The sequence below is a fragment of the Carassius auratus genome, chromosome 6 (genome assembly GCF_003368295.1).
Source record: "Carassius auratus strain Wakin chromosome 6, ASM336829v1, whole genome shotgun sequence".
Lineage (NCBI taxonomy): Eukaryota > Metazoa > Chordata > Actinopteri > Cypriniformes > Cyprinidae > Carassius > Carassius auratus.
In genome coordinates this window covers 5621774-5641287 of record NC_039248.1, presented here as the reverse complement: position 1 = coordinate 5641287, position 19514 = coordinate 5621774, and the positions used below count along the sequence as shown (strand labels likewise).

At 39.8% G+C, this 19514-nt stretch overlaps 1 protein-coding gene and 1 long non-coding RNA gene across 2 annotated transcripts in view; both read right to left on the bottom strand.

Moving 5' to 3' along the window:
* vps16 (VPS16 core subunit of CORVET and HOPS complexes) overlaps positions 1–19514 on the bottom strand; it is a 35134-nt gene that overhangs the window by 4247 nt on the left and 11373 nt on the right. The window lies entirely within an intron of this gene.
* Positions 1875–7762, bottom strand: LOC113092170 (uncharacterized). The gene is made up of 3 exons (XR_003287531.1): positions 7517–7762; positions 7127–7177; positions 1875–3156 (listed from the first exon to the last, which is right to left on the bottom strand). It is a non-coding gene; the product is annotated as an uncharacterized LOC113092170 (long non-coding RNA).

Below are 19514 nucleotides of genomic sequence, written 5' to 3'. Positions count from 1 at the left end.
AGATTTTTGAAGTCTCTTATGCTCACCAAGGCTGCATTTATTTGATTCTAAATACAGTAAAAACAGTAATACAGTAAAACAACATTACTATTTTAAATAATAATAGTCTTTACTGTCAAGTTTGAAAATGTAATGCAACTTTGCTAAATAAAACTTTCAGTTAAAGAAAAAAAGGCTGCATTCAGCAAAGTTACCATAAATTGATGAAAATTGACAGTAAAGACTCACCATTATTTAAAACAGTTAATTAACATTTTAATAATATTTCACTTTAGCATATTACTGTTTTTACTGTATTTTGAGAAAAATATTAATCATTTAATTCAATAAAAAAATTATATAAAACAATTAATTAAATTTGATAGTGTAATCAATAAAAATAAACATCACAACATTCGTATATTTTGACTTTTAAAAAACGAATCAAGCACACACACACACACACACACACACACACATACTTGTTTTTGTGCATTGTGGGGGTCACCTGTCAGTATTGCTACATAGTGGGGACCACCCATTCCTATGATCTTACAGACCTAAAAAAAATTATTTGACAAAAGCTAAAAAGCCTGTTTCAAAGTATCACTGCAGATTACAAATATTTCACTAAAAAAATTACAAACCTGACACAGTGGTCACTTGTGGGGACCTTTCAGGTATTGAGTATATCTGGGGTCCGGCTAACACACAACCAGTTTTTGGTCATTGTGGGGACTGGACTCACACACTAAACACCAGTTTTTGGTCATTGTGGGGATCGTATCTAAACACACTCAACACCAGTTTTTGGTCATTGTGGGGACTTTAAACACACACTCAACACCAGTTTTTGGTCATTGTGGGGATCGTATCTAAACACACTCAACACCAGTTTTTGGTCATTGTGGGGACTTTAAACACACACTCAACACCAGTTTTTGGTCATTGTGGGGATCGTATCTAAACACACTCAACACCAGTTTTTGGTCATTGTGGGGACTTTAAACACACACTCAACACCAGTTTTTGGTCATTGTGGGGACTTTAAACACACACTCAACACCAGTTTTTGGTCATTGTGGGGACTTTAAACACACACTCAACACCAGTTTTTGGTCATTGTGGGGACTTTAAACACACACTCAACACCAGTTTTTGGTCATTGTGGGGATCGTATCTAAACACACTCAACACCAGTTTTTGGTCATTGTGGGGACTTTAAACACACACTCAACACCAGTTTTTGGTCATTGTGGGGATCGTATCTAAACACACTCAACACCAGTTTTTGGTCATTGTGGGGACTTTAAACACACACTCAACACCAGTTTTTGGTCATTGTGGGGACTTTAAACACACACTCAACACCAGTTTTTGGTCATTGTGGGGACTTTAAACACACACTCAACACCAGTTTTTGGTCATTGTGGGGACTTTAAACACACACTCAACACCAGTTTTTGGTCATTGTGGGGACTTTAAACACACACTCAACACCAGTTTTTGGTCATTGTGGGGACTTTAAACACACACTCAACACCAGTTTTTGGTCATTGTGGGGACTTTAAACACACACTCAACACCAGTTTTTGGTCATTGTGGGGACTTTAAACACACACTCAACACCAGTTTTTGGTCATTGTGGGGACTTTAAACACACACTCAACACCAGTTTTTGGTCATTGTGGGGACTTTAAACACACACTCAACACCAGTTTTTGGTCATTGTGGGGACTTTAAACACACACTCAACACCAGTTTTTGGTCATTGTGGGGACTTTAAACACACACTCAACACCAGTTTTTGGTCATTGTGGGGACTTTAAACACACACTCAACACCAGTTTTTGGTCATTGTGGGGACTGGACTCACACACAAAAGAGAATCTGCGTACTTTAGACAGAAAAGGAGCTACAATCTGCTCCATGCTTTAATTGATTTTGGAGATGTTTGTTTTAGATGTAGAAACAAAATTAACTTAGTACTTTTAAAGGTTTAGTAAAAAAAAAAAGTGTTATACAGTATATGACATACATTTTCAAAACTCATAACATTAGTACGTCAACAGTCAGGGTCAGAAACATTAGCATAAGTTTCAGTCGTCCACAAAAATTTGCAGAAATATTTCATAAAGATGTTCACAGTAAACACTAGTTGAATTAAAAAATATATATTAATAAAACCCTTCATGACAAACACTGCATTCTCAAGTTTTTGAAAACAAGTACAATAGAATGAAAATCTACCATGTCTGCATTTATAGAAAAACAATTCTACATTTGAAGCAGACAAGGATGAAAAAAAGACTCCAGTCTAAAAGTTATTTAAAATGCCTTAATTTTCGAAAGAACAATCTACATTTCCAAACAATAATATGGAACTGATGGTCTATTGCGCTAACCATTTGACTATGGAAGCTTGTTTTAAAACTATAAAAGCTTGTTTCTACCAATGAACAATTCAGTCTGACAGTGTGTCAATTAATTTGGCAGATATTTTCTGTTTAGAGCGGAGATTCGATTTTTGATGTAAAATTTAAGTGTAGACCACTCTCTATTTTTAAGTGCAAGTGGTTCCGCCTCTTTACACCTCATGCAGTCTGCCTTTCCTGGAATTTTGTGATTGTTAATAAACCTCATCATATGCTTCTCCACAGCCTGTATCTCAAGTTTGTTCCAGGCCGTCTTCTTAATGTAACCTGTGGGGGGGGGGAGAGACACATTAGCATTTTACCCATGAGAAACACTTGCATCAACCTGAGTGGTATGGTACAGTTCAGCTCGGTACAGGTAAACCTGATCAGGCTTGTGTTTTCACTGACCTTACTTGTTAGGCGTGGTGTATGTGGGAAAGCATGAAATAGGCACAAACCTAACTTTTGTTAACGTCAGTTTTAAATGAACAATAATAGCCACTATAAAGGTATAGGTACAAAGTATAGAGTCATATATAAGAAGAAATAAATAAAGCAAGCAAAGAATTCAGTCAAAGTAGGCTACGAAGTCAGCACTGTACTACGGTAAAATTCACTTTTTTTTCAGGACAATCGGCATTAAGTGAAGTATCATCATACCTAAGTATTATCATACCTCTCTTTTTTTTGGAGACTGGGTCTGCTGGAAGTGTGCCGTTCTCACAAACCGTGTGCTGTGATGATGATACTGTGGTGCACTCTGAAAGTAAAAATTAAGCCAGTCTTGAGTATTGACAAATCTCTGCAGCCAAAAAGACAGTCATCTCAAGAACACAAAGTTCCTGAGGTGCAATCAGGATCAGGGCAGAACAATATTGCCAAAATTTACGTCGCAATACATTTCTTAATTTCGGTCTATAAGATATAATTCCAATATCTATATTGATTTTGAAATGTGCAGTGCTCATGTTTATTCAACAAATTCAACCACGCAAATAAATAAATGTATGGGATAACGCAGCCTGTACCAAAATATCGTAAATGTGTTTAATAAATCAAATCATTTTTACTGAAAAATAAAAAAATAAAAATCACATACATACATATAGATAGATAGATAGATAGATTCATAGATAGAAATTGAATTATTGTCCAGCCCTGAGTATAGCGTTTCTCAATTTCAGTCCTGGGGACCCATCTACTAGAAGTTTTAGGTGTTATAGACATATCACCATTTAAATCAGCAGATTCAACTCAATTTTATATTACAAAAAAAAAAAAAAAAAAAAAAAAAAAAAACTGAATAGGTGAAATAGTCTGGAAACAAATTCTTTCCATACTAAATTATTTTTTTCCCATGCATATCCAGACCTGGAACCTGCCAGTTAAGTTATTCTTTTCTCTTTACGGTCCTCACCAGCATTTTGTCATATGTATATATAAAAGATCATTTTTGTGTTTATTTGGTATCATGCAATGTGTTTACTGGGTTTAAATAAAAAATAAACAGCATTATTTTCCACATATTTTATATTATTTTATCTCCTGTAAGCCCCGCCTTTCTGATACCGGTGGATTTGGTCTAAATTCAGAGCTGCAAGACACCGAGGTATGCTCCGATTGGCCAGCAATCCAGTACATTGTGATTGCCCAAAGTCAAGCGTTTGACGGAAATGTTATGCCCCTTACAAAAAACATCCCCGCAAAAAACATTAAAAGCCATTTCAAATGAGGCTTTTGTTGTGTTAAGCGGGAACATAATTACTGTTTATGACTTATATTGTCTTTTTACACGTCGCGACGTAAACATAACAACATATCGGCATTTGTAATTGGAGAAACAAACCACAAGCACTTCGCTTTTAAATAGTAAAGTTAGGTAGCACATTATAAAATGTAACTTCCTGCCAGGCTGTAAGAAGCGCCAGACTGTCTGTAATGTCCGTGTTGTCCATCAACAGTGTAAATATACCTCACTTGACTGACCACAGAATGATGAGGGTTTGCGGCCCGCTCAGAGCAGGGCGAGTTGGAGAGCGGTTAAATGCACAACCTGCCTTTCTCTCTCCCATTTTCAGAAAACAGTCCGTGTCACCGGCGCACATGACAACATACAGTGAAGAAATGATGATTACTTTCTCTGCGTATACATTTGGGCGGTTCGGTGCAAATCACCCCCAAATGTTTGCGTAGAGATGTGGGGGTGTGTTAGAACGGGCCATTTTAGGGGTGTGTGGCAGACTCCTAACTTCAATAAAGAATATCTCTTTGGATTTAAGACTTTAGTCTTCGTAACTTAACAGATGTTTTTTATGCACCAAGAGCTTGTAATACTCCAAAGAGAAAAGGAAAAATATAAAAGTTATTCTAGGACAGTGATCCTCAAATCTGGCTCGCGAGATCCAGTTTCCTGCAGAGTTTAGCTCCGACTCTAATTAAAACACACCTGCCTGTGATTTTCTAATGATCCTGAAGACACCGATTAGCAAACTCATGCGTATTTGATTTGGGTTAGAGCTAAACTTTGCAGGAAAATGAATCCCGTGAGCCAGATTTGAGGATCAATGTTCTAGGACCACTTTCAAACAACCATTTCATGACACTTTACTCACCCCAATTTCATCTAGGATGTGTATGTACTTCGGTCTTCAGTCGAAAAGAAATTTAGGTTTTTGATGGAAATATTTCTGTAACAGTTACTGGTCAGAGAGCGAGGTAAGTAAACAACGGCGAAGTTTATTTAACAACAGGAGAGCAAAGGAGCTGAGTGGAGATTGTTCAGGTGAGTATGCCAGCACTGAGATTTGTCTAGAGGATGATCCAGGAAATAATCTGATCTTTCTTGCTTTACAGGAGACTCATAGAGACGGAGAGTGGAGACCAGGACTGACGGGAAACAGACACCTCGACTAGAGAATTGAGCTGGAGACGGAAGGGATCACTGAGGAAGGAGACAGGTGGCAAGTATCACAGGCAGGTAATAGCTTGCTTAGTCCACATAGAGTTTATGAGACTGGATAGTGAATGATTCTGAGGTATGTGCTTTTATGTTCAGCAAAGTGCTCATGGGCTGCAGGTGTGCATGATCAGGAGCCAGGTGAGTGCTGTGATGAGATGCGGAAGAAAGATGCTAATCTTGTGACAGTACTTCCCCCTCCCGGAAGGCTCTTCCCGAGCTGTAATAAGCCCCGGGGCTGGTGCAGGGCAGGAATAGGATGGAGTAAAGGAGGACCTCCAGGTAAGTCGGGGAGCCATGACGGAGTAGGAGACCCAGGAGGCCATGGTGGATCAGGTTACTGGGGGGCCATGGCAGAGCAGGCAGCTCGACGATGATAATCTTGGCCCACAGCCCACCCACCCTTAACTCAGCCATATAGCCCCCCAAAAAAATTATTGGGAAAGTCCAGGGTCTAAGGTTCATGGGGGCGCTGAGGAGGAGTGGGCTCTAGTGGGCGAAGATGACACTTAAGGAGAAGATGGCACTTAAGGACCCTCTAGAGGAGCGGAACTGGACGGGACCCGCGGAGGCTCTGGAGGAGGAGAACTGGACAGAACCAATGGAGCCAACGGAAATGAAGGCTCTGGGGTGAGGAGAGGAGCTGAGAACTCAGGGAGAAGTGTCAAATCCAGAATACCTACCTGTTTGCCTACAGGAACTAATGGGTGCTCAAGAGAAACAGGCACTAGGCTGAGCTCTGGGGAATCTGACACAGGGGAGGGCATTTGTAAGGTGCGGGCATCTTAATGTTATAAGGCCTTGCCATAGGACCTTATGGCGGCATTAATCTTGCTTTGGGCAGCGGCACAGGCTTTGCCACAGATGGCACTCAGCTTGAGTAAACCGTTGACGGCTACAGACTTGTGTTGGCCGCGGATGGTGGTGTTGGGCATGAGTGCGGGCTGAACAGCAGAGCCATGGAGAGTGATTCAGGACTTGAGGCACCGGCGGCTGGCAAATGCAAGCTCAGCTGGGGAACAGCAAGTGGAACAGAGCGCAACAGCATCCACGTGACGACTGTGGACGGGACTTCGCCTCATCCATGGTGAAGTCTAATCTGGCAAACCACAACGCGAAGTTGATATAATTCTTCAATGACCAGCATGGATAAGCTCTCAGCATGACGAGATGGATATCTTCCTCCAAACCGCACCAGAATCCCTTCATTAAGGTAAGGTCATCACATGTGGCGAGTTGACCATAATTCACAAACTCCTGCACAAAATCATCTAGATCTCGGACTTCATGGAGGATAAAAACAGTTTATGAGACCGGACAGTGAATGACTCTCAGGTGTGTGCTTTTATGTGGGGCTTGATGAGTGAGTTAATTGGAGTGCTAATGGGGGCAAGTGTACCTGACCAGGAGCCAGGTTTAGGCGAGTGCTGTGATAAGAAGAGGAAGAAACAGGCTGATCAATGGACTCCAGATGGTTGAGTTCTTGGCTTCAAAAGAGCTATAAACACTAAAACAAACAAACAAGCAAATATATATATATATAATTCGTGAACAGCATTTTGTTTTGTTCTCTCTCGGTGCTCTCAGTAATCACGCAATGCCGACGTGCTACATCATCCACTTGAACTGCTGCCGGGTTTCAGAGTTGGCAGACGGGTATTTTGCAGACATTATATGAAGACCCTAAAGAATCAGTCCAACTCCGGAAAATGGGCATCCGATGTCCCATTATTTAGGCAAACATAAATTGAAACTGACATTATGTAATCATTACCTTTTGGACTAGAAGTGGACTCCTCCAAATCACTGTCCACTGTAACTTCCTCTAAAAGGTAGAAAATACAGAAATTAGGGGTGCACCGATCAAGATTGGCCGATCATTAATGCGTATCTCGTCAGTAAAGCCGGTTCTCTAATCAGCTGTAAATTGCACCAGGTGCGTGATATTTTGATACAGCGTTTATTTGCGCAGCTAGTCATTTAACAACGGCCTGGTGGAATTTACAGCTGATTAGAGAACCGGCTTTACTGACGAGATGCGCATTAATGATTGGCCGATATTGATCAGTGCACCCCTAACAGAAATATATTATTTAAAATACAAGGTAATGTTATTCAAAGCATTGCCAAAATCTGAACCCATGTTGTGTACGGTGTATAGTACCTTCTGGATCTATGTTGATTTCATTAAGATTTCGCCCTTTAAAGTCTGCCAAGCGTCCTTTTTCGAGGGCCAGAAGAATTTTACTAATTTTGGCCAGTTGGAGGGTGCCTTCAGGTAACCTGTAAAATTGACGATGAACTCGAATGTCATGGCCTAGAAAGTCTGCCAACTGATCTAACTCTGTGTTGCTAAGATTAAGAACTTCAGAAAGTGTCCCGATCTGTTTTCTCAACTTTGTTGATGTAAGAGTCTGAGGATTTTTTGCACTACATGCAACAGCAAATTCGCGAATGCAATCAGAGCCTCTGAAAAATGTCATTGCATACGGGCGTGCAAAGAGAAAAGGATTTTCATTTGGAATTCCACAGGTATTCCGATTTTCGAGAAGCAGGCTGATTGATTCTTGCATGGAAGGTGTGAGAAGCACGGGAACCTTTCTGCCTCTTTTGCCTCTAATTTCTACACGCTTGAAGTACTGACACAGTTTATTTTCTAAATCTGTGAGGGCCATGCTAATATCTGGATGAGCATCCGATTGGTTGCTGGAGATGTATGCAGACAATGGCATTTGTGACACTTCCCCTTCTCGTCTACGATTGAAAAGCATAACCTGAGTTAACGTGATCTTGGCCAGTTTTGCCCAGTGCTGAGATGATGGCTGTGTTAACAAGAGTTTGCGATGGGTCTTCTCTTGCTCGTCAAGATATATATGAAGGAGCTTAACATCTTCTGTGAATGGAAGTAATTGTGGGGAATTCCATTTTGCTTCCTCCAGTGTTCGCCGGGCTGTTGTAGAAATGTATTCGGGCCATCTGGACTTATAAAGCTGTTGAAAACTGTTCGCAATTTTTCCTGTCTTTTCGTCTCCTCTAATAGTAGAGTGGCTCTCAATGAGCATTGCGATTTTGTTCAGACTCTGTCCAAGTTTCACAGCCACACTAGCCTTTTCAAATACATTGGTCTCTTCATTGTAGCCAGCAGCCCTTTTAACTGCATTGATGGTATGCATGAAGTTTGTGGGATGAATGAGCTCTTTAATAGATGTAAGGGGGGATACCTCTCTTGCACATATTAGGAGTCTTCCAAGCTCCCTCATCTTTTGGCGGATGTGTTCATGCATTTTAACTCTTGATCCATACTTGTTGTAAAGATGCTTTCCTAACTCTAAAATGCACCAGTCATTTCTAGTCTCAAGTGCCACTTGGTCCTGGTTCATGGAATTTAACAGCTTCCAAACACCATGAGTTACTCCTGGTGGGGGAGGTTGTGCAAAGCCACAAAGAACCTGGACACGGGTTTTTCCAGGTTTCGGCTTCTCATCACCAGGCTTGAATTTGCAAACCTTGACATGTCGCCACAAAGTTTTTTTTAAGAAGAGTCCTTTGCAGTAAATGCAGTGCATAAAACTTTCCCCCTCCAGGTTCTTTTTGGGCAGTTTCCGCGGAATCATCAGTCCTGCACCTGTATTAATAACAGTACTATTGTAAGCAAAGTTCCCTTTGTTACGTAGATACTCAAGTTGCATCCTCCTTTCTTTTGAGCCCTTTGGATGACTTAACGCTTTTGCTACCTCTACCTCATTTCTATGCTTTCGTTCCAGGTGTCTAGAAATTTTTGTAAAAGCACCTTCACAAAAAAAGCACTGTTGTTTTTTGCTGTACATTCTCAATCCACCTCTCTTTTTAATTACAGCTGGGATAACTACTGATGTTGCGCTGTCAAGAATGGAAGATGTGTCAGGAACTTTGGCTATGTCGTGGTTCTGGGAGCTCCCTAAGTCACCGCTGCTTTGAATACTGAACTTTTTGATTCTGTTCACAGCTGAACTGCTCCGGACTGGCAAAGTCTGTAACTTTTTTTCTTTACCCTTTGGTGAAGCAGTAAAGCTCATGCTACTATCTGATGTGTAACTCTCTGATGTATCAGGAATGTACTCTTCCTCACTAACAGATAACTCATCTTCGCTCGAAACATCCGAGTACTCCGCGATCTTCCCTCTAGCCTTGAAAGACAATGACCATTCAGTTAATTTAATCCTCTATCATAGGCTATTTTCCATTATATTCTATTTACAGGGTTTCTGCAGGGTTTAATCAGTCAAATTTAAGACTTTTTAAGACCTTTTCATGACTATTAGGATTTGAATTTATGACCTACACGAATTACGATAAATAAATTCAGTCTTTAAAATTCCTTTCAAAAGTATTTATTATTGACTTTTCATTGAAAGTAACAAGTTTTATTATTTGAAGAGTTATTCTATTATGTCTTAAGATTAAGAAACTGAAGCCTTCGCCTTCTTTTTCTTGAGTATCAAGAACACAGGAACACTTAACAATTGTAACATTGTAAAGTAACATTGTAAATTAACAATTATTTTATGGCATTACTTTCCAAAATAAAAAGTGTTATTGGTGTTTGGTCACAGTATTCAACACCCAGAGGCAGGGTATATTTGGGGTCAGCGGTGAAGGTTGTACCAGTGCGCCCTGTTTGAAATTGTCTAATTTGTATGTATGTTTGTTTATTTTTATTTATTTTTGCTATTTACACAATGTTTAAGTTTTTTTTTTTTTTTCAAGTTTGTAGGTGTCCAGGTACAGAAACCGAATAATTAAATTTAAAATAGCACTGGATAGTCTTCAATGTAAAAATTAAATATACAATCAAACCAAAATTTATTCAGACAGTTTAATTGCTATTGCTTCTAAAATGGTTATAAAATACGACAAGACTTTAGAGTTAAATTCGTCTTGATAATGTCATAACTTTGATAAAAATGTACGTAATGGATTACAATCAACCAAAACTACAGACAACTGTTACTGATAATATTTACACAACTATCAATACTTTGTTGACCAATTACCAACCAATGCATTTTGTTCAGACTGTGGTGTGAAAAGGTTGCATTAGCAATTCAGAAAAAAATGCATGGTGCTTTATAAGGTGCTGAATAATTTTTGATCCCAATTTTATATATAGATAGATAAAACATTTATATCTATTTCACTAGTAGTTCACTGTGAAGATTATTTGGGTCTAATATGTCACAGTTTGCTTAAAATTCTTATTAAAACTACAAAGTAATGCAGTCAAGGAGAGTGAGTGATTTTTCTTTCATTTTCTTGGATTAACATTACAGCAGCTAATAGCTAAATTAGGCGTGGTCACTTTAAGAGACGATGAACGCATCTTTTTCCTCAACTGTTTACTTTGACTTTGACAAGTGTTTTTAGACGCCTTTCTCAGCGTGAACCCTGAACCCCTGAACACCTGAACACCGTGGTACTGAATTGGGCTCTTTCACGTCCATTTGTTTGTTCAAAACTGTGATTAGTATTTGTTGGTTCATGTGCAGGAGGGACTGTCCGTGATACGCGGCTCTCTCTCTCTCTCTCCGCACCGAACACAGCGCGATAGTTACCAGCTAATCGGTTAACCTTTTCCGCGTCTTGTGTATGGATCGATGCTTGATACCGATTGTTAGTGACGGGCTTGAGCCAGCTGCTAAACGCACCGTCTCCGAACCATGGATCATTAAAGGTACATTTTACCATTGTGATAGCCAGGATGATTTCAATTAAGCTAAGCAGTGACTCAGTATGACACAGTATGTTCGGAGTTCGTGTGGGTTTCCGTGAAAGTCCTTCTGACAAGTCTGTATGCTGCCGCATGGACCTTGTAGTTCTGAAACGCTGTGATACCAGTGTGATACCACCCAGATTCCTCATACAGAACTACTACAGGTCAAACAAATGAATGCCATTGCTGCTGCGAGCGTATTTTGATGGAAGAACAAATTAATGGACTAGCATATCAATTTAAGACGTGGCTAAATGTTTTTTTATGACATTGTATGGAAAATCCGGACGTTTTTATGACTTTTATGGCCTTAAATTCTTATGGTTAAATTTATGACTTTTTATGACCCCGCGGAAACCCTTTATTTAAGCTATTTAAATAATTAACACTTACTCTTGTGTTTTTTGCTCTTTTGGATGCTGTGGTACAAGCGGAATGTTGTTCACTCATTGCAAATGATGCATGATTCCGTCTGACGTCACGTTGAATGTCTTGGTCATCTTTACCATTTACACTCGAATTTTCAAAGAGATCATCCGAATCATCATGAATCACAGATCTCTAATAAAACAAACAAAAACATCAGAATGACAAGTTACAAATGTTCTAGAAAAAGTGTGTTTATCATAATGAAAAATAACTTTTGCCTTTTTTTACACTTTAATGTGTAAAATCTGTATCTATTAAATCAACATGTTAAATGCTCGATCAATGTCTATTAATTTAAAGCCCCCTTCCTCAAATCTTGCCCTGGAGGTCCAATGCGCTGCAGAGTTTAGCTCCAACCCTGATCAAAGTCACCAGCCTGTGATTTTCTAATGATCCCAAAGACATTCGCATACCTGCCAACCTTGAAGAAATTTTATGAGTATGAGTACTACACCCCCCCCCCCCACACACACACACACCGCGTGAACCTTACAGCCCACCGCCAATGTATGCTCCACCATTGCACACACATCTGTGAGAAACCTATGAGATACCTAACACTATAATACATATTATACACATAATATCCTTTCACCAATTAAGATTTATTATTTACTCCATAACATATACAAGTAGACCATAAATGTTATACAATTTCTGCAATCCCTCCGAACATTTTGTACTGGAGGCATAGGCCATGGAAACTTCTTCCACCTGAAAATATTGTCAGAAATAAAAGTAAACTGAGGACATTCTTTCTAAATAAATCAATCAAAAAATTTAATAAATGTGCAAAACCAGCAGTTATCAATATCAAAATCAGTTTGCTAAAAACAAACAACATTTTTTTAAATAATTTTTCATGCAAAGTGTTTAAACTTTTGCATTGTTTAACTTGTTAAAGGTTGCAGATTTGGCTTTTTTTAAGTAGTGCATCAGTGAAAGTCTCTTTGTAACAAATGCTTTCTTTGGAGGCAATCATGACTTTTCTTGTCACCAGAGAACTAAACATCTCTGTGCTCATATTAATAGATTATTATTAATGTTGAAAAGAGCTGAGAATATTTTTTTCAGGTTTTTACAGGGGAATTAATTGAAAGAACAGCATTGTTTGTTACATTTGTTACAGTTACATTTATTTGTTACATTTATATTATTTACATCAAGCTTTTGAATGGTATAGTATTGCATATTGTTATTGAAACTTCATAATGTTTCACTTGATTATACATTTAGTCAGGAATTATAGTTTGGAAAAAGTCTAACTAGTAAAATGTTTATACGTTATATGAAAACTAGTACAAGTATATAAATAAATAATAAGAGACTTACTCATGTTTATCATCTCCGCTGAATAAAGTGCTTCATTCTTTTTTTTCTGAGGAAATCCAAATCTCAAATGCTCAACCACATCACATTTTGGGGTGACTTATATCTTATTCCTCTCATCGCGAAGCAAATAGTAAAATAAAAATAAAAACTTTATTTAACATTAGAATCTGAATAGAGCGTTCAGCGCGGGGGCATGGTCGAATTAGAAGATAATGGGAGATGTGAAAAACGGACAAGACATCGCGTTGTTTTCATATGGATTATTTTATCACATAATATTTGTTTTCGGCGGTACTTGTTTAGTTTAAAAGTAGACATTTCAGGCTTTCTATAGATATCTCTCTCGTGTCTCTTCGTTGAGTATTCACTGAGTTACAGTTCATTTTAATGACGTGTTTTCATAATCATTACTTTTGCCGGTTCTTTGTGACAGCTTTTAGGTGCGTTATTGGAAGGGCCACCCTTTCATGTTAGCCTACATGAACGCGTGAACTGAACTGAGCTCGTCACAGCTGGACTGCTTGTTATGATGTCATGTCAAGGTCATTTTTAATGTCCATAAATTCAATTAGGCTAAACATAGCCTAACTGTTACCTTTATCTTACGTTAATCAGCACCTGGCCTGTCTAAAACCTTCTAGATTGCAAGCCATTCCACCACTTAACTGCCAACTAAGCTTGTGGATGGGAGGGGCAGGTGGGCGGTGGGTTAACATGCACCACTCTGATTGGCCGAAAGCTTTTCACTCCACTTACACGCTGTGGATCAGCGGCAGAATCAGCGTCATAGATTGCATAGAAACTGAAATCGGCAAAATGCGAGACGCAACAAAATGCGTACCTAAAGAGCAGCGAATCGTACTAGTGTACTTATGGGTCAAAATGCGTGTAGAGTACGAAAAATGCGTACATGTTGGCAGGTCTGCATTCATTGGCATTGATTAGCATGCTCAGGTGTGTTTGATTAGAGTTAGATCTAAACTCTGCAGGAAAGTGGATCTTGAGGTCCAGATTTGAGGAACCCTGATTTAAAGGGATAGCTCCCCCAAAAATTCTATCATTAACATTACATATCCTCATGTTGTTGCAAACCCATAAGACCCTTATTCATCTTCAGAAAACAGATTAAATTTGAGCTTTTGCCTGCCATTCTAACTCCAGATGGAGGGAAAGATATCAAAAATATCTTCATGTTCTGAAGATTAACAAACGACTTATGGTTGTGAAACGATATTCACAATAGTAACTTGCATATAGAAAAAAGATTTTTAGGTGGTCCAAAAGATGGTGGTCTTTCAATGTTTATTTATCCTTTTAAATTTACTTCACACTATTCAGCTAAAAATAATTCAATTTAGGTGTGAGGCAGGTAAAAACAAATTAAGTAAATGTAAAATATACCTTTTTATAAGATGTCTTAATTTTAGAACACAAAACTTCATCTTCGGTGTCCGAGTAATCAACCAAAGGCTGTTAAAGACAAAAAAAGAAAGATAAATATGAAAATGAAGTGAAAGAGAGAAAATCTGTCAAACAGAGACAGACATACAGACGGATACAGAGACAGACACAGATAGACAGACATACAGACAGAGAAAAAGACTGACACACAGACAGAGAAACAGACAGAGAAAGAGACTGGCACAGACAGAGAAACAGAGAGAAAGAGACCGAAACAGACAGAGAAAGAGACTGAAACACAGAGAGAAAGAAACTGACACAGATAGACACAGACATACAGACAGAAAAAGAGACTGACACAGACAGAGAAAAAGACAGAGAAAGAGACTGACACAGACAGAGAAAGACTGACACAGACAGAGAAAAAGACAGAAAAAAGACTGACACAGACAGAGATAATAAATACACATACCTCAGCTGTGAATCGTGAAGTGCCTTCAGTAGTTACAGAATCCTCAGAGCAGTTATCTATTGCTGTCATGTTGTCATCATCCTTGCATGGAGGCTATAAGAAAATTTAAAAAATAGTTACAAGTCATCACTTATTAGACAAGGTCCCCACTATGCTTAACCTGTGAAATGTGTGTATTTGGTACCAACGGGTTTGTATGGCTTTCCTAAGACTACAGGTCCCCACTATGTACATTACACTGAAAATAGTGTGTAAGACTTTCTCAAGTCAATACCAAATATAAAAAATTAATAGACGGACAGAGAAAGAGACTGACACAGACAGAGAAAGACACTGACACAGACAGAGACAAAGAAAGAGACTGATACAGGCAGAGAAAGAGACTGGCACAGACACAGACAGAGAAAGAGACTGGCACAGACAGAGACTGACACAGGCACAGACAGAGACTGACACAGGCACAGACAGAGAAAGAGACTGAGACAGACAGAGAAAGAGACAGACAGAAAAAAGAGTGACACAGACAGAGAAAGAGACTGGCATAGACAGAGAAAGAGACTGACACACAGACAGAGAAAGAGACAGACAGAAAAAAGACAGACACAGACAGAGAAAGAGACTGGCATAGACAGAGAAAGAGACTGACACACAGACAGAGAAAGAGACTGGAACAGACACAGACAGAGAAAGAGACTGACACAGACAGAGAAAGAGACTGACACAGACAGAGAAAGAGACTGGCACACAGACAGAGATAGAGACGGACACAGGCAGAGATAATAAATACACATACCTCAGCTGTGAATCGTGAAGTGCCTTCAGTAATTACAGAATCCTCAGAGCAGTTATCTATTGCTGTCATGTCATCATCCTTGCATGGAGGCTATAAGAAAATTTAAAAAATAGTTACAAGTCGTCCCTTATTAAACAAGGTCCCCACTATGCTAAACATGTGAAATGTGTGTATTTGGTACCAATGGGTTTGAATGGCTTTCCTAAGACTACAGGTCCCCACTATGTACATTACACTGAAAACAGTGTGTAAGACTTTCTCAAGTCAATACCAAATATAACAAATTAATAGACGGACAGAGAAAGACACTGACACAGACAGAGAAAAAGAAAGAGACTGATACAGACAGAGAAAGAGACTGGCACAGACAGAGACTGACACAGGCACAGACAGAGAAAGAGACTGAGACAGACAGAGAAAGAGACAGACAGAAAAAAGAGTGACACAGACACAGACAGAGAAAGAGACTGGCATAGACGGAGAAAGAGACTGACACACAGACAGAGAAAGAGACAGACAGAAAAAAGACTGACACAGACACAGACAGAGAAAGAGACAGACACAGACAGAGAAAGAGGCTAGAACAGACACAGACAGAGAAAGAGACTGACACAGACAGAGAAAGAGACTGGCACACAGACAGAGATAGAGACGGACACAGGCAGAGATAATAAATACACATACCTCAGCTGTGAATCGTGAAGTGCCTTCAGTAATTACAGAATCCTCAGAGCAGTTATCTATTGCTGTCATGTTGTCATCATCCTTGCATGGAGGCTATAAGAAAATTAAAAAAATAGTTACAAGTCATCACTTATTAAACAAGGTCCCCACTATGCTAAACCTGTGAAATGTGTGTATTTGGTACCAACGGGTTTGTATGGCTTTCCTAAAACTACTGGTCCCCACTATGTACATTACACTGAAAACAGTGTGTAAGACTTTCTCAAGTCAATACCAAATATAACAAATTAATAGACAGACAGAGAAAGAGACTGACACAGGCACAGACAAAGAGACTGACACAGGCAGAGAAACAGACAGAAAGAGACTGGCACAGACAGAGAAAGAGACTGGCACAGACAGAGAAACAGAGAAAGAGACTGGCACAGACAGAGACTGACACAGGCACAGACAAAGAGAAAGAGACTGACACAAGCACAGGCAGAGAAAGAGACTGGCACAGACAGAGAAAGAGACTGGCACAGATAGAGAAACAGACAGAAAGAGACTGGCACAGACTAAGAAAGAGACTGGCACAGACAGAGAAACAGAGAAAGAGACTGGCACAGACAGAGACTGACACAGGCACAGACAAAGAGAAAGAGACTGACACAAGCACAGGCAGAGAAAGAGACTGGCACAGACAGAGAAAGAGACTGGCACAAACAGAAAGAGACTGGCACAGACAGAGAAACAGACAGAAAGAGACTGGCACAGACAGAGACTGGCAAAGGCACAGACAGACACAGAGACTGGCACAGACACAGAGAGAGAAAGAGACTGACAGAGAAAGAGACTGACACAGACAGAGAAAGGCACAGACAGAGAAAGAGACTGACACAGACAGAGAAACCGAGAGAAATAAACTGGCACAGACAGAGACTGACACAGGCACAGACAAAGAGAAAGAGACTGACACAAGCACAGGCATAGAAAGAGACTGGCACAGACAGAGAAACAGACAGAAAGAGACTGGCACAGACACAGAAAGAGACTGGCACAGACAGAGACTGACACAGGCACAGAGAAAGAGACTGAAACAGACAGAGACAGACACAGGCACAGGCAGAGAAAGAGACTGGCACAGACAGAGAAAGAGACGGGCACACAGACAGAGATAGAGACGGACACAGACAGAGATAATAAATACACATACCTCAGCTGTGAATCGTGAAGTGCCTTCAGTATTTACAGAATCCTCAGAGCAGTTATCTATTGCTGTCATGTTGTCATCATCCTTGCATGGAGGCTATAAGAAAATTAAAAAAATAGTTACAAGTCATCACTTATTAGACAAGGTCCCCACTATGCTAAACATGTGAAATGTGTGTATTTGGTACCAATGGGTTTGTATGGCTTTCCTAAAACTACTGGTCCCCACTATGTACATTACACTGAAAACAGTGTGTAAGACTTTCTCAAGTCAATACCAAATATAACAAATTAATAGACAGACAGAGAAAGAGACTGACACAGACAGAGAAAGACACTGACACAGACAGAGACAAAGAAAGAGAATGACAGAGACAGAGAAATGGTTACAGACAGAGAAACAGACAGAAAGAGACTGCCACAGACAGAGAAATAGACAGGCACAGACAGAGACTGACACAGGCACAGACAGAGACCGACACAGACAGAGACCGACACAGACACAGGCAGAGACAGAGACTGACACAGGCAGAGACAGAGACTGACACAGGCACAGACAAAGAAAGAGACTGGCACAGAAACACAAACATACAGACAGAGAAAGAGACTGACACAGGCACAGACGGAGAAAGAGACTGGCACAGACACAGACAGAGAAAGAGACTGACAGAAAAAAGACTGACACAGACAGAGATAATAAATACACATACCTTAGCTGTGAATCGTGAAGTGCCTTCAGTAGTTACAGAATCCTCAGAGCAGTTCTCTATAGCCGTCATGTTGTCATCATCCTTGCATGGAGGCTATAAGAAAGTTATTTAAAAAATAGCTACAAGTCATCACTTATTAGACAAGGTCCCCACTATGCTTAACCTGTGAAATGTGTGTATTTGGTTCCAATGGGTTTGTATGGCTTTCCTAAGACTACTGGTCCCCACTATGTACATTACACTGGAAATAGTGTGTAAGACTTTCTCAAGTCAATACCAAATATAACAAATTAATAGACAGAGAAAGAGACTGACACAGACAGAGAAAGAGACTGACACAGGCACAGACAAAGAGAAAGAGACTGACACAGACAGAGAAACAGACAGAAAGAGACAGGCACAGACAGAGAAACAGACAGAAAGAGACTGGCACAGACAGAGAAACAGACAGAAAGAGACTGGCACAGACAGAGACTGACACAGGCACAGACAAAGTGAAAGACACAGGCACAGACAAAGAGAAAAAGACTGACACAAGCACAGGCAGAGAAAGAGACAGACACAGACAGAGAAACAGACAGAAAGAGACTGACACAGACAGAGAAACAGACAGAAAGAGACAGGCACAGACAGAGAAACAGACAGGGAAAGAGACTGGCACAGACAGAGAAACAGACAGAGAAAGAGACTGGCAAAGACAGAGACTGACACAGGCACAGACAGAGAAAGAGACTGGCACAGACAGAGACGGACACAGGCACAGACAGAGAAAGAGACTGAAACAGAGACTGGCACAGAAAGAGTCTAACACAGAGACACAAACATACAGACAGAGAAAGAAACTGACACAGAGAGACAGACATACATACAGAGAAAAAGACTGACACAGAGATAATAAATACACATACCTCAGCTGTGAATCGTGAAGTGCCTTCAGTAGTTACAGAATCCTCAGAGCAGTTATCTATTGCTGTCATGTTGTCATCATCCTTGCATGGAGGCTATAATAAAGTTTTTAAAAATATAGTTACAAGTCATCACTTATTAGACAAGGTCCCCACTATGCTTAACCTGTGAAATGTGTGTATTTGGTACCAACGGGTTTGTATGGCTTTCCTAAGACTACAGGTCCCCACTATGTACATTACACTGAAAACAGTGTGTAAGACTTTCTCAAGTCAATACCAAATATAACAAATTAATAGACAGACAGAGAAAGAGACTGACACAGACAGAGACAGAGAAAGAGACTGACACAGACAGAGAAACAGACAGAGAAAGAGACTGGCACAGACACAGACAGAGAAAGAGACTGGCACAGACAGAGACAGAGAAAGAGACAGACACAGACACAGACAGAGACAAAGAAAGAGACTGACAGAGACAGAGAAAGAGACTGAC